Below are 16,001 nucleotides of genomic sequence, written 5' to 3'. Positions count from 1 at the left end.
CATATTAGGATATTTGTGATTTGCCAAACAAATGGAAAATTTGTGTTTGATTTAGTGAAAACAAATTACTCCATTATCCTCTCTATTACAGTAATACATGTCTGCAACAAGTAATTATATTCCTAATTTGGAATAATACATGTTAATTATTATGTGACTCCAGCTGTCCTCAGAAATAGCACCTAAAAAGATCAATGGTGGCTGAAACAATGGCACTGGGAGAGAACGCAACAAGTGGCTGTGAATCAGATTCCCGTTTGCACAGGAAGCTGTAGAAAACCAGGAAGGACACTGCCCTCGCTCTTCCTCCTACGTCCAAAATACACCAGCCACAGGCACCAGCGGCCGCAGGTCCAGGATCCTGTTTTCACTCTTTTTTCTGTTCCATATTTGTAGGAGAGGGGTCAGCGCACACGCACCGGGCTCCGCGTGTGACACGGAGAGGCCGGCGCTGCACAAGCAGGAGCCCGGCATTTAATTATAGAGGACACATATGACCAAGTGGAAACCGTTGACCAACAATATAGAAATTCACGAGGTAGAAGGTGTTGTAACATGAGGAAGCTGTAAAGCAGCACTGGCGTGATTCACTCAGCCATTACCAACGCCTGAGTCCATGTCACGTTATTAGAATTCATAAGTGATTCACTTGTCAAGTCACTTGACATTATTAAAAGTGCTCAACTTTTCCTTTTGGACCCTCAGGTGGACGTGTGTCATGTGAGCTGCATGACAGGACAGTGAGGTAGACTGAGTCATGGGAAACAGCCTATTATCATAATTACTTACTTACAGGCTATTTAAAAGTACTTGCTTTAAAGAGTTGTTTTAAAGTGTATGGTTTATAAATATGTAATGTTAAAAGTTAAAAACAATCCAACCCAAACTTTTATGTCTGTGACCCCTGCAGCAGCTGTGTATTTTTATATGAAAAATGTCCGATAATTCAATGTGTCGTGCAGAAAACAAAAGTATTCCTGTGTATTCTTGTGGACTCTCTACGCAAACGCAAAATGATGTGGCTGTAACATACGACTCACACGAGGCCTTTTCTGCAGAACAAATTATTTTATTGTGATACTCTCAGTTAAGCAAAGAACCGGAGTACTTCCTGCGCCGCTGGGAGCACAGACGCCGCTCAGCCAGCAACATAAGTAATGAAACAGAAATGGGAAAGTACCATGTAATGTAGTATCTGCATTCAATCTCCATCTCCCCCCTTGTTAAACTATGGCTGCTGAGCTGCACTCCTGCTAAGCACAGGGGCTGCACTTCCAGCTGGAAATGTTCTATTGGGCTTTGGGCCCATTTCCTATAATCTTTGCTTATTAAAAGCAGCCCCTCCTGCTTTATTCACATGCTCAGTGCAACAGAATATCATAAATCCTTGTAAAAGGACCAGAAAGGGAACGAGACCAAGAGAGAAAATGAGGAAGAGAAAGAGAAACGGGCACAGCAATTATTCTCCATTATTATCATCTTGATTCATTATCCGCCTAATTATTGGCTCGCCAAAGCAGGAGAGGGGACAATACTTTAGACTCAACTGCTCACACGCAGAAGTCTTCATTCGTGGGAGTTGTTTTAATGGTCACATGTATGTTATTAATAATTTGGAAACTGCTGGTAATCAGTATTAAAAGAACCCATTGGACAAACAGCATCAACACCATGTGAGTCATGTAAGTTTTCATTACTTGATATATGGCTTTGATATTTGCCAGTGATTAATGTGAGCACAATCAAGCTTTTGGGGATTTTATGTTGGTCTGAACACTGAGAATACTGTGAGAAATGACTTAGACCTTTTCTAACAGGAAAAATATGCTCCGCTAATTAATCTTCTGGGTGCTTTATTAATGTTGACCCTGGATCACTGCTCACACATTCATTCACAACATCTCATCAGCTGAAATCAGTTAAAATCATGTTTTAGATCACTTTCCCGCAATATGCATGAATTGTAGTGCAAATAATTTTAATTAAACTTTCGCGAGGTGTTTGTCTAAACTGGAAAGCAAATTGTTTGTCAATTACAAGTTGCAATGTCTCGTGTTGGGACAATATTTGTGCTGATTTAGTGGAGACGGAAAGCAGGCGAGCGCCTCCGTCAGCCAGTCAATAATGCCACCTGCTCCCTCACAAGGGAAGCTGCTTTTTGGAGCTGGAGTCCAACTCAAATAGACCTTGTGTCTGGCAGCAGCCAATGGGAGGGTTCAGGCCCCATACACGAGGGGCGTCACATCCAGCTGATTGGTTGTTTTATTTCATTTTCTTTTAAAAACTCTTTTTTGTTTTCCATTTTGTCAGCTTTAAAGGGAGAATGTAATTCATCATTGTTATTAAAGTGGTCTGGTGAGATAGCAGAGACGTGCCTCACAGTGAGGCTGATAGGAGCCTCCTGTGACGCAGAGTCAGCAAATTCTGATTGATTATTGCAGCTTTAGGGTGAAGTTATCAAAACATGTGTGTGAGCCAAAGGGAAGAGTCACATGTGGTTCAGGAGGATGTAGACGAGGTGCATCGTCCTCTTTTCTGACAAGAAACAGTAAACGCACTAGATCTAATTTAAGACCTTTGCTAATGCTAGTTAGCATTTTACATTAGCGACACAAAAATAGAGGTGGAAATTTAATGTCCATTATAATAATAACTGAATATTTCATTGTATTTACTGTTTTGTTTTTTTGCTTTAAAAAGATAAATAAATGAACATTTTGTTTCAATAGACAGTAATATGTCAAATCTTTAGCAGAGAAACTAAACTATTATACTGATTTGATCCAACAGAATGAAAACATTGTTGCTTTTGGACGTGACATGGTTTTATTTGCAGGACCCTGAAACCCTGTGTGTCTGCTGGCGTCCCCAGACTGAGCTGCCTTCAGCAGCACTATCAGGTTTCTGTGTTTTCATAATGGATCTTATAGCTCAGGCTTATTTGTGGCATTAAGAAATGGCGAGACATCATTTTTAAAACATTAACTCTAAACTCTTTTCATCATGTTTTTTCATTGCGTTGGGTTTTTTTTTTTTTCAAAGCCGCCTCTAAAATTAGACTTTACGTTGGAGGCTTTCATGAGCGTGAGTCAACATGTGGACGGGGGTTACGGGAGGCAGTTTCCTCAAATAAAAGAGTGAGGCGCAAGTCCTTCAAAGAACAATGCGCAACAATCAATAAGTTGTGTTTGTTTGTTTGCGTGTGCGTGGGTCCTCCCGTCTACACAAACCAACAAAAAAAAAAGGTCATAAGTATAAAAATAGAGACTGGATGAAAGCGTAACTGTATGTGTGATGATGTGAAGGGGTTTGTGCGCTACTGAGCTTGCATTTTCGCTAACAAGGGCCTGGCGTCCCCGCAGCCGTCGCTGGGATCCACACTGGGTCCTTTTCGCAGTAATCAGCCAGACTGTCTTGTTCTAATTGTTTCCAGATTTGTGTGGGAGGTCAGAGCCCCGGAGTGCTGATCCTTGCCAAGTTTATAAACAGAGCAGTGTTTCCAGATGGCCACTGGCTCCAGACTGGCTAGCAGGTTGATTGGGACCAGAATAATAACAGGTGGAGAACAGACAATGAATTCCTTGACACTTTTTTTTTTTTTTTTTTTTTTTAAACCCCCGCGCACGCACACGGACACGCGCGCGCGCCGACACAGTAACGCACTTTCAATGTGCTGAGCAGGAGAGACTCCCGACGCCGCCGCTGCGGTTTGAGCCCAGTAACGACCAGATCTGAGAGCAGACAGGATGTTGAGCACATTTCAAGAGCTGAACGCGGCCTGTTTTAGGATTTAACAGACAGGAGAGCGCAATATGACAATAATATATACAGTCTGAGCTTTGACTGTGGCCACTGGACGTGTTCTGACCTTATTCTGTAATCAAGAAGTTACTGTGTTTATCTTTAAACAGAGGCCAGCTGCTGCCGACGCCACTTCTCCTTTGTGCCGGGTGATATTTTGACATTTTACAGTGTCTTTTTCCTGTCTTGGCGCGCTCCCAGCTTTATGAAACCCTTTCTACTGGTGGGGAACAACGTCAGCTGCGAATTGCAAAAGACAAGATTACAAAATATGAGGTTCCTTCAGGAAGGCAGCTCGTTTCCTATGTTGTCTTTGGAGGCCGCGTCGGTTTAAGAAATCAGCCAGGCATCTAATTGTTTTTGTTTTATATTTGCGTCTTTGGTCGGCTCGAAAAGCCAAAATTAATTCCCAGGAAATCTGAAATGTCATATATAATTCATGTGCCATTTGAGTCTCCCCCACATTTTTTTTCCTACAGATTTAAAGTATTGCAAGGTTGCAAACCTAGACTTTCTGTGTTTTGTGTGCACACACACACTCACACACACACACACTATCGCATGTTCAAAGAGGAGGTTTCGGCAGCTTCGGTGAAGACATTCCTACCACAATCACATCATTAGCTCCAGCATGTCTCTTAATGCCTCTCTCAAGTTTTTGTTTACAGAATCCAGACCTTCCAAGGTCTTTGTAATAGCTAGAGTTCTGGGCTCTGGGGACGGGAGAGGAGGTTTGAGAACGTGTGTGTGTGTGTGTCTGTGTGTGTCTGTGTGTGTGTGTCTGTGTGTGTGTGTGTGTGTGTGTGTGTGTGGAGGGGGGGAGCTGCCTTTCATCGGTTTTGCTCTGCTACACTTGTTTGGGCCAAGGTTGGCCCCAGTTTTTCAGTAAGCGTACTCCAGTCCAGATGTGCGGCGGCTCCAGAGTGGCTGCCATGTACAGTAAATCGGCATCTGAGGGCTCGTCAATCTGTGGGGTAGAGCACTGCGGTGTCGTCAGCCTCAGCCACTGGTATAAACGGAAATTTGTACTGCTGAGCTCCCATGAGGCCCTGGGGGAGGCGGGGGTGGAGGAACAGGGGGGCAGGGGAGGATATTTGGAAGTGAGAGCTCTAAACTGAAACTGATTAGTAGCGTGGGACAGAGACCATTAACACCCAGAAGTGCCGCGCGTCCGACTGTTCTCGTCCGAACGGATAATGAGGACGGGAACGAGAGGCGAACGACGCGAGGACGGGGAGAAATGACGACGTTCGCAGAAGAATTTATCTGCCGGTGAAAGCGGAGACGTGCGCGCGCTTCAGCAGCCGAAAGCGAGAAACGAGGCGATTCGGCGGGACTCGAAATCAAACAGTAGCCGTGACGCAAGGGTCCGGCGGCGGCGCTCCTGGCTGCTCGTTGTTCAGATCCAGAACAAATAAGGACAGAACACGATGATGCCGTGACATTTGAACGTGACCGCGGGTTATTGTAAACACGAGGCCTGAGTCACAGTGAGGACGGAGCCCCGGTGCCGACTCGGGGGGTGTCGTCAGCGCAGACGCCCGTTCCCCCGCACATTCCTCCTCCTCACATTTTCCCATGCTCGGAGCTCGGGCCCTGACTCAGCGCCCCGATCGAAGAACGGTTCCTCGCACTCGCTGGTTCTGCAGAACTGAGCGTCCACTTGCGTCTAAACCCCGTCTGAACACGTTGCTCTGGCATCGCTCTGCGTGCGTGCCCCCGTTCTAACCTCTCCCCCCCGACAGGCGGACCCGTTGCTCGACCCCTTGTCCCCGGCTTCCTCTGGGACCCCCCCCCCCCCCTCCCTCCCAGCCAGTAACGAGGCCAGGCGTCAGAGGCCTGATTATTTGCACTGACCCGGGTCTGTCTCCTCAGGGCGGCCGCCTCGGCACAGTCGCACTGGATCCCATTGACACGGTGCGAGGGAGAAGAAGGGGGGAAGAAAACAGGCCCTGGCTCCAGCCAGTCGGCCCTCCTCGGCAGGTTGATGAATGTCCAGGACTTCACGATCTCTGCCACCCAAACCAGTGGAGTCAGGCTACAATGAGTTACAGTCTCTATGTTAGAAATACCGCCACCGCCCCCCCCCCCCCCTCAGCCAAGCCACGAGCCCCACAGTCCCCCCAGAACCTGAGCTGGCCGGCCTCCCTCCCTCCATAAACACTGGAGGTCTATCCTCCACCTCCTCGCTCGCCCTTTCAACTCCGGCCGCTGACTGCGTCCATTCTACGCTGCTGCGGCGGCGGTGGCGGCGGCGGCGCGCGCGCTCACAGGTCCGACCGCGTAAGGGCGTCGCGCTGCCCCTTCCACCGCGGCCTGCAGCAGGTTGCTCCGTCCGGCGCCGGCGCGTCGACGGGCCTCACACCTGCGCCGAAGCCTATTTCATAATTTACCCAGCATACATTTTGTCTCCCTGACGATGATAGATGCCGAACGACGCTGAATAATGAATGGCGTGCATATTTCATGTGCCTTTCTTCAGCCTTTTACCTCACATCATCTCTGCCTCGTAAACGCCACGGAGGCGCAGACTTGTGCTTAGGACGGTCGTAAACCGCGACCGCAGCGGCGAGGGGAAAACAACAGCGTTGTTAGGATCGGCCCCCTGCTGTGGCGACTAACCGTGCTCCGGTCGCCGCGGACGCTGGACCAGACGGTCGATTGAATAATGACGACGGGACTCAGACGAGCGGCGGTTCCAAGTCTTCAGGCGCGATCGTCCCGCAAGGTTGAAAGAAAACTGATGAGCTGAAATGGACAAGAGGGAACGAACAGCAAGGGGGGGGGGGGGGGGGGTAAATATTTCATGCCATTAGTAATACAATTATTCGTCATTATGGCGAAGCACAGTCATTACAACATGCTACCCTGCAATTCAGCCTGGCAACACGTGGTGATGTGATGACGCACGAGTCGTGGTACTTTTGGCTGCAGAGCGCGAGTCTGAGTGCTTCTCGCCATGTTTCCATCGTTATCCATAAATCCCAACTGACCCCCTGATATAATCACCTCAGACGTCTCCCTTTCTCTTTGTTTATTGTAAAAATAGTAGTTGTTCGATGCTACGCTAGTGTTTTATGTTCTATATTAATCCCACGTTTGACAGAATAACATCCCATCTAATTAGGAGTAATTAGACGAGCACTCAGTCAGCCCTTGACTGATCCAGAGTCTGTACATATAGGCCTGAATGTGCACTGATTTAAATTCAAATAAAATGCTGATACAAATGGGTGTGAATTTAATTTCTTGGCTATCACACAGCATCATCCCAGTCCTAGCTTGGACAACTGGTAAATACAACCTTTATTGACTTTAAATACCTACTTTAAACTTGGACCTGTGTAATGTTAATCTAGTGTTTGCGACTGCATCAGTGTCATGAATGAACTTGTCAGATATGTCAGAAATACCTTAAACCGTATAACGTTTGACACAAGCCAGCAGTCGTCCACTTGAGAGGCACTTGTGTTTTATCGCTGGAGGATATACTGCAGTGTCAGATGCTGCGGCGTTTAAGCACATTACACAAGCAGAGGACCGAGTCAAAGGACTGGCGATCAGCTGACGCGGTGGCAGTCAAAGGATTCTTTGAATGGCCTTTCAAAGGCAACACTGTCCGCGCACGGTCCATCCGTCTGTTCCCTTTAACCACATCTAACTTCCGTTGCGCCCCCCCGCTGGTGCAGGAGACATTCCTCGCGGGATGGTTGAATGGCGGCCCTGTTGCAGGTCAGCCCAGGCGGCAGCAGCAGGCAATTTACAGAGTCCCTGCTGTGCGGAGCTGTGACCCGGCCTCAGAGCAGAGCTCCCAGGTGACAAATAAAACACTAGTCCTCACAGGAGCGCGACTTCAGGCTCCACAATGCTAATTCAACACAATGTGTGTAATTGTGGCCTATTTCTGGGAGGCCAGTAAGACCCTCTGCCAGCCATTCAGAGGATTATGGCTAATTGGGAAATAAAGGTGTAGTAAAAGAGTCTGGGATGAGGTAGTTAATGTGGAACCCTCTTAATGGACACTTAGAGCTTATTAGCTTCATTCTCACAAAACACTGTTTGATCAGAAGGCCTCCTTCATTTTCTCTTTATTGTGCTTCATTAGATCTGGTGTTGTTCTTAAAATACACTGCCTGCTTTGTTGCGCGTCAACCATCTTATGCAACGCCGTGCAGTTATCTTGGACAATTTCATGCAAAACCTCTCCGTAGCAATTCTTAGAAGCTGGACTTTCGTCGGGCGGACACGTGGACGGGCCGTTGCTTTTACATCCAGCAACATATTCCTGGACGAAAGAGTCTTTATCTAAATTTATGTGTGAAGCCCTTTTGTGCACTTCCAGCTTTTGCTTTCAAGGCTGTAATTTAACATGGCTCTGCCTATAAATAATTTATTATGTTACTTCATCAAAATGTGCTTTCCAGCCTGTCCTAACAGACGATACAACCCACAGTAAAACACTCAGCACCTGAACGCATCGTTGGGTGGAGGCTACAGAGAGATTCTGGTTTTGTAAAGCACAGCCAATGAAAAAGCGTAATAAAAGGAACATATTTGTCTTTTGGGTTGATAGGAATAACCTGCTTCAGTGAAACAGAGAACAGAGCCAGCGCTTTTATTTAATATGATCATATCAGTGCTTAATAATTTCGAGATCAGATTCATTCTAAACTCATATTTTCTGAAGAAACAGTCCGACCCAGAAGAGATCCTGACCTAGAAATAGCCGGCCCATCTGTAAAAAAAACCCCATCCATAGTCTGTTGTTATCATTTAGATGATGAAATGGCACCTTTCTATTTCTGCGCGCCCTCCATTTCAGGTTTGTGACATCAAATCGAGGCTTCAGATATTCCGGAGCCATCAAAAAGACAGATGGTCCACGATGCGAGACTCACTATTGCATCACACCAGCCGCAGCCGACAACGCGCCTCAGTCCTCCATCTCGATTAGGAGGCCAGAAGTGATGCTCAAAGCAAACTGATATCAAGTGCTAACTGAACGACAAGCTAAACTTACACACGAACCGATGAGACGGATTCCCATTCACTTCCACTCATTGATCAAAAGGAAGTCGCTGTGCTGTTGCACTCGGAGGAACACGTTTTTTAAATGCAGCCAACAAATTCAATGAGGTAAAATTATCTTCAAAATATTTAATAAATATTCTCCTATAATGAACATTAGGAGTGAGATGAAGGATTATTTTAACTTGGGAAATAAAAACTGCAGCATTCCTCATAATATTACATTGAATCAAAGTCTTCTATTTCTACAACTTCATATAACATGTAGCTCTTGTACTTTTACTGACCTTTTACATTTTTAATAAGCTGCTTCCCGGTTTTACTTAAAAGGTCACACTGGAGGTTTTGCATAATTGCATAGACTTTGCATTCTGCCGCCGTGTTAAATACATTAAATGAGACAGATAGAAGGAAAAGAATGTGAAACGTTGCTGGGTGCATCCGCTCATTTGAACGTGATGTAACGGCTGTTAGCACGGACGGGTTCTTGTGCCAGCGTGCTGTCGGCGGGCGCTCAAGTCCAAGAGTCAACTGGAGAACAGGTTCTGTCAGGACAGTAGCTTCCAAACGCACAGTACAAGTACTCTGACGACCTGGACGCGTTGTAAAAGGCTCCCGAGCCGCCTGTGGATCAGACGGACGGGTTCCCAGCATGCTACCAGTTAAACAGGCCTCTCTGGAGGTCAAAGGTAGAAATGTTTGGGATTCAAAGACATGCCACAGGAAGAGCCTGGATGGTAGAATTCTGGCTTTACAGTCATTTTGATGGTTTATTTCAATGCAGACTTTTTATTTGCTGCTATAATTGTGACCTAGCAGCAAAGCTAGCACTGATTCTGATTCTGCACATAAACGCCTGGTGTTTACTTCTTCTGAATGGATACTGAGGAATTATTTAGCAGCTCGTGGAACCACATGACGGCTCACCCCCGATGGCTACGAAGTCAGAGAGGTGACGCCGGATGAGCGAACGCGGCGTCGCGGCGGCACCGCGTCCCATCTGCGAGGCGCTCGTCTGTCATGTTGAGATCAGCGGAGCGGCGCGACGACGCCGGCTCCGTTTCTTTGAAGCAGGCTAATGTGACAAGAAGTTTTTTTTTTTTTTTTTTTTATCGGCGGCATGAATAGTCAATGATCTAAAAAGAGCAACAACCATTTAGGAGATCAACGGGGATTCTGACAGAACACTTTCTGCTCCAGGGTTTGAATGCTAATAAGGAACATGTAAACAAATGCTACTGGGCCAATAAAACTACAGATAACAAGTTAGTAGTTTTTTTAATGTCCTAAGTCTTCACCTGTAGGAATGACATTATGGTACAGGGGGTTTATTGTGTTTTGACCAGGCAGATGCTTTAACACTGTACCGCACCTGCCGTAACAGACAAGCCCACGACGCAGAATGAGGAAACTCCACTGGCACGACCTGCTTTATGTGCTGCTGGAGGTCAACCAGTCAAACTGGGAGACACCCAACGTCGACAGAAACAAATCACTCTATACCTGAGGCTAACTGAGTAACTAGAGCTTAGCACAAAACCTGGAAATGACTGGCAACAGTATCCGACTCGTCTAAACACTTCAATATAGTTGAATAGAGAAAAAAAAACAAAAAAGCACAAATTAATGATTTCACATAACACTCAGAGCTCAGAACTCAGTCTCTCTGTCGCTATTCCACCAACGGCCACAAACATTCATCACCAGCGAGTTTCAGCTCCGCCTAAAGGATTACACCTCTTCACTCATGCGCTGATGAGGTTTGAATCCACCTTAATTAGAGGACAGTCTGTTCTCAAGGTTTGGAACCATTACGAACATCACTCCGGCTCGTTAAGGGGTGAGACGCAGCCACGTTTTATCCGACCTGGGTGACAGATTCGATTCTTAGGGCGATTAAACCATAATGGATTCCTTGACGGCGAAGGCGAAATGGCTGACGTTGTCTCCGTATGACAGCCTACAACAGTTATTGTTCGCCAGTTATTGCGTTACTTCTGCTTCCGGCTCCTTGTACTGACTCAGCAGATGCTTCACGTAAACCGCGGGTGCTACAGGCTGATTTCCTTACCTTGGGACAGACCCAGGCTTCTTTAAGCTTCCAGTTCTATGCGAAGCAACGCTAACCTGCCGCTGGCTCCAGCGACTTATTCATCATACAGACAGGAAAGTGGTGTGGAGCTTTTTCGGCAATGAGTATATTTCCCAATATGCCAAAACACGATGCTATCTCATAATCAGCTTTACTGAATGAGATTATCTCGTGGCATCGAATAATGTTTCTGTAAGGACTCCTTGCCCTCCTGTCCCTCCTGTGTGACTGAGCCCACGATGAGAGCTATTGTAGGGAGCGTTAATACAAACCAGATGTTAAACTTGTGTCCTCAAAATGAATGGGTCTATTGGGAAACCAAAGAGAGTCTCTGGGGACATTCCAGTGGAGGCTAAGCTGATTGGTTCATATTGGAACAACATGGCCAAGATAAACTGGGATTTCAAGAAAGGGGGTCTCTGGACGCTGGACTCCAAAATAAATCGTTAGGGCTAAAGGAGGAGCTTAGCTCATCCTCTAAGGAAAACAGTGAGTTTTGCAAGTGACTGACACACATGATGACTGTGGCGCCAGGCAACCTCGGTCTACGGCCCAGTTGTGGGCTGTATGGGAAGTGGAGAGCATCGGGGGCCATGCTTCTTTTGTGCTGATGTCACAAAGCTGCGGGGTATTACTTTTTCCAAATTGTTGTATTTATTTTCCCCTTCTCGACTTGACTGTTTCTGGCTACAGAAGAAAACCAGAGTCGAAATGTTCCTGTAAAAAGACGCAGATGACTCAAAAGCTGCATTTCTGAACAAAGCTGAGTTTTGTTAAAGTCGGCTTCATTCATTCCCTCCCCCGTCGGATCAGCATGTGACAACGATATCCTGTTCTTCGTAAAAACTAAACCCATAGACTTTTTAATGCAACAAAAGAGAAGTAACATGCAAGTAAGAAACAATAAAACATGAAATCTAACATCTGATGTCTGATAGCATCTGATCTGGTAATAAACGGGTTCCAAAACAGGGACTGGAACCCATTATGAGGTCCCAGAGAGTCTGAGCAGTTACAAAACAAATGTATTGTCACATGAAATGATGCATGTTCTCTGAGTTTATCTGAGTAAAGCTCTTAAAAATTCAGTAAAGAACAGCTTCCACACACACACACACACACACACACACACACACACACACACACACACACACACACACACAGGCCATCCATCGCTGGCTAACCTCATACAAATACTGGAAACAGGTGTGAGTCTGCCTCCAAAGCCCACGAACACACACCCGCGGCCTTAGGCTAAGCTAAGCTAAGTTAAGCTAAACTAAGCTAAGCTAGCTACGTTTCTGTACCAGTCGAAAGCTATGGATCTTCTTATTTAATTAATGAAATATTTGTAACGTGCTTTTTAAACAGAAAGCGTTTTGTTAACGGCTGGAAAAGGGTCATCGCTTATTCAAATTCCCACGCCGGCCCAGAGGTCACGGTCGCCGTCAGGCGGTCGCGGGGGGCAAGCGCTCGGTGCGACGCCTGCACAAAGAAAAGATATAAAAAGAGAAGCACGCTTCCACACAATAGCGGGAAAAGCGAGGAGTGCGGCGGTGCTTTCCTCCGTGGGCTCTGCTCCGCGAGCGCTTCCGTCCTGTGAAAGCCCCCGGCGGACCTCCACCTGCTCGCCCAGCGCCGGGCCAGCGGCCCGCTCCGCCGGCTCCGGCCGGCCGCTCCCCCTCATTTCGCTGGCGCCAGCGCTCAATGGGCCTTGCACTTTGATTATTTGTGTTAACAGTTAATTTAGCGCCACGGACACATGTGCCAAAGCTGGCTTCACTTCCTCATGCATCACCAACAAATGTGACTTTTATGAGTTCCTTTTCACAGGCCGCCCCCCCCCCACCCCACCCCCCTCACTCTCCAAACCCTCTGCGGACTGAGGCTCCCCGACACACACACACACTCATTCACTCACTCAGACACACACACACACACACACACACACACACACACACACACACACACACACACACACACACACACACACACACACCTCGCTCTCCAACCTTCCGCCTCCACTTGCTTATTTCGTCGGTTCAGCCTTAATCTCTTCCACATCTTGCCCGGGAGTTATTTCTGGCTCCTCCGTTCCCACTGTTTGCATTATCAGGAATACATTTCATGTCAATTCATTCGTGGGTTAAATACCACAAGAGATTCACTCGTTGGGAAATTCGAATTGCCTCTGAAAGGAGCGCTCATCCCCCAGAAGACGCGCCTCTCGACGCCGTGCGATGACTTTTTCCGTGCGGATCCGAGCTCCCAGAAATAAGCGTTTCATGCCGCGAGTTCACTTATGAAGACTCTGCCGACCACAGAGAGTGCACGTCTTATTTTAATTGACGATAAACACAGCTATCATCCAGGCTCCTGTTCAAGAATGACCATTATAACCGAGTCAAGCGCTCCGCGTATTATTTTAAATCCGAGAGCGTGACCTAGACTTTTTCAGTATTAGGTGACACAAAGATATAATCTTCCTTCATGGAAAGTTCTCCTCTCCATACCAAGCGGAGCCGCAGTCTAGCGGGTAATGGGAAAGGGAGCTCAGAGGACTTTGTCAATGCCTAGTTAGTGTCGACATTGATACTTACAGGCTGGGAAGGAACAGTGCTGAGGGAGCACAAGCTCGCCGCACTCAGATGAGCTCATGCCAGGACTATGCGAGCACAAGGCCGCAGGAGCCATGGAAATATTTGGACGTCTCTCTCGCTCCCCCGCTCGTCTGCAGCGCAGCCCGGCGCATCATCTTTTGCGGTCGACAGACACGTTTTCAAGTGGCCGGGGGCGGAACCTTAAAAGGTCGGGCCCTGCATCGCTTTCGTTTCAGCCGCTCGGCGGGAGCGGGCTGCGGCCGCAGCCGCGGATTCCTCTTCATCGATGCTCCGTCGCTGCCGCGCGGCCTAACGCGCGGTGACAGAGCAGTGGGGGGGCGACTGGTCCTGAAGCAGCTTTATACTGGGACTGGAGCAGCACAATAATCAGAAAGAAACAGAATCACCAAACTGTATTTTTTAACTAATCCCAGTTAATTGTGACGATGAAAGGGGCAAAATCGTTGATGGAGGATGAAGTAAAGTACGATAGTGCTTAAAGGTGACATAAACAGTATAAAGCACATGTTTCTAAGCTCACTCCTTTCTCATGCAGAGGTGAGAGGATGACAAAGGCTTCCCTCCGGGGACGCAGGAGGCCGCTCACAGACGCTCTGCCGACCGGGCTCCTGCTCACGGCCCTGGGATTCCCTCCTCTTCCTTCCCGGTATTGTCTCGCATCCCGGCCCGGCCCGGCCCGGCCCGGCTCCTCGGTGGGCACCAGGCACCGAGGGGTGACCGCAGGGACACCGGCAGTCGGCCTGACAGGACGTGACACACTTTTCTCAACAATTAGCGGGCACGAAAAGAGCGAGGGACGCGACGCGACAGCTCAGCGCCGCCGCCGCGGGCCCTAATGGCGTCTTCACACCCGGTCAGCACAGCGAGAAGCACAAAAGGGCCAATAATGGAAACACGCAGGAGAGAGTCGCTGAAATGTTTTATTCAGCAGGAGGTCGGGCCTTTTATGAAACATGACAAGAAAAACAATCGGCAGAAAGTACTCAAGTGTAACTGAGATACTGGAGTTACTATAAACACCTCATGCACATCAGTGTTACTAATATCCTGCTAGGAGGGGCCATAGTGATGCCTGCTACTGGTTTTCAATGAACCATCATCATGATTAGCTCTTTTTTTGACAGCAGGGCAAAATTATCCGGAGGCAAAAAAAAAAAAAAAAAGCAGCATTGCCTCATAACGTCCAAGTGAAGCTCGCAGTCTGTTATCACATTTGTCGTGAGGAAGCACAGATAAAACATTCAGTAAACTAGTATTGATATCCGCTCTCCCCAGTGACTCCTCCAAAGGAGTAAACGAGCCGAATCTCTGCCTCCTCTCGCGTCCACAGCAGCTTTCTCCGTATTAATGATAATATTACCGATGGCAGCGCCGAAGGAGACGGATTAGTGCTCATACTGCTGGATGAGAAGCCACTGCTTGGCTGGTATACATGTGGGATTCGACTTGACTTTTTCTTTAAACACAGCGAATAGGAAGCCAAAAATCTTTTTCATTTAAGAGCAATTAAGTGGATCCCAGAATCACTGGCTCCAGCTCGCCGCAGAGGCTTTTTTCCCTGCTTTTATTACCCATTTCCTCTCCCTTGCGCCAGCAGAAGGAATGCTCACTTTTCTCTCACAAAGCCACATTTCCAACACCAGAATCACACAGGGACCACCATGATTAAGTGCAAGCCAGTGCTTCCCTAAACATGTGAGACATTATGGACCCCCCTCCTCTTCCAAACACTGGAGAAGTGTTGTGTTCCAGCATTTATGTGAAGTAATTAAAAACATCCACCAGTAATTTAATAGTTCTCACCAAGTAGAGACACGAAGTCTACACGGTTTTTTCACTCTGTATAAATAACCAGGAACGCAGTGAGTACACAGACGGACGAGTTGCGTTTTTTTTTTTCCTCTTCCTGCCTTTTTTTTGCACCATTTTGTAAGAAACCCTGCTCTGTTTCACTTTGACCCCGGATGAGCCGGTGCAGCGACACCAACTCTTGGAACTCACGTTCCAGACGTCGCACCCTCGCATCTAACTTTTCTGTTAACTCCAAAAAAATAATAATAAAAATGTCATCCTGACGACTCGTAGAGTTTCTCGGCACCGCCGAGCGTGAAAATGACCCGGGTGTCGGCGGCGGCGGCGTCTCCGAAGGCGGATGGGTTCTGTGAAGTGCATGTCAATAGCCCGGAGAGCCGCCGGTGCAACAGACATGTGGTTCCAATCTGTCTATTTCTCACAGAGAGGAGGCCATTCATTTAGCTCACTGTAAATACAGCACTTAAACACTCAACACACTCACTGTTTTATCAAACCCCTGGAAAACTGTCTGTGTGAGTCATTAGCTCAAGCAAACAATGTTATTATTACTGGAGCATCTTGTTCTCTATGCTTCCTAAAGACAAAACCAAACAAGGAGACTTCCTCAATAAACTGGGCTCAAACCCGTTTAGCATCTTTAAACT

This window comes from Betta splendens, chromosome 17 (genome assembly GCF_900634795.4).
Source record: "Betta splendens chromosome 17, fBetSpl5.4, whole genome shotgun sequence".
NCBI classification, from domain to species: domain Eukaryota; kingdom Metazoa; phylum Chordata; class Actinopteri; order Anabantiformes; family Osphronemidae; genus Betta; species Betta splendens.
The sequence above is the reverse complement of the archived record's forward strand: the minus strand, read 5'-3'. Positions refer to the sequence as shown.